Raw genomic sequence first — 746 nt, forward strand, 5'->3', positions numbered from 1 at the left:
ATCACAAATGGAAGGGCGGAGCGTGGAGGGAACCCAAGGCCTGATTGGTTCCTCCTAAGAAGGACGCGATCTGGTTGGCAGGGCAACCGGCCTTCCGTTAGAGCCTTCAGTGGGTGCCTTCAGTTGGTAGCATTTGGTGGCCGTTCCTGGGGAGAGGTGGCAGATGCTCAGCTCTGCAGGCGTGGGGGCAAATGAAGGACCAAGCTGCCCGAGAAGAGCACAGGTGCCCCATAGGGACCACGCTGACCTGTCGCGAGTGTACCAAAGCCAACCCCAGGCAGGGCCACCACAGGGCTTCTGCAGAGCCGTCCTGAGGCTCTGACATCTATGAGTGGGCAGCCAGCAAAGGCGCAGGCGCCAGAAGAGATGAGCAGAGGCACCGGGAAGAAACTGTCCCTTAATGCCAGCAACAAGCGGGGCCAACTCAGGTTGTGGTGTTTGGAGCCGTCCTGCAGCTCTGAGATCCAGGAGGTGGCGGTGGGAGTAGCGCCAGACTCTACTGCTTTGGAGTCTGCCTAGTCTGATTCAGGAGCCATGACGACCAGAAGACGCCAAAAGGTAGGGAGACTACAGATACCGCTTGAACTTAGAAGTTCCTCTGCTCGTTGCTCACCTAAGGTTGCCCCAAGAGGCATCCGCAGCCTAGGGCTCCTCCCTCCTGCCTCTAGTTCGCTTTCCTAGGCCCGGGCCCCAAGCAGGAGGACTTGCTGTGACTCGACTCCCCACCCCTTCTTCTTTCCTGTTGC

This window comes from Mandrillus leucophaeus, unplaced genomic scaffold (genome assembly GCF_000951045.1).
Source record: "Mandrillus leucophaeus isolate KB7577 unplaced genomic scaffold, Mleu.le_1.0 Scaffold872, whole genome shotgun sequence".
NCBI classification, from domain to species: domain Eukaryota; kingdom Metazoa; phylum Chordata; class Mammalia; order Primates; family Cercopithecidae; genus Mandrillus; species Mandrillus leucophaeus.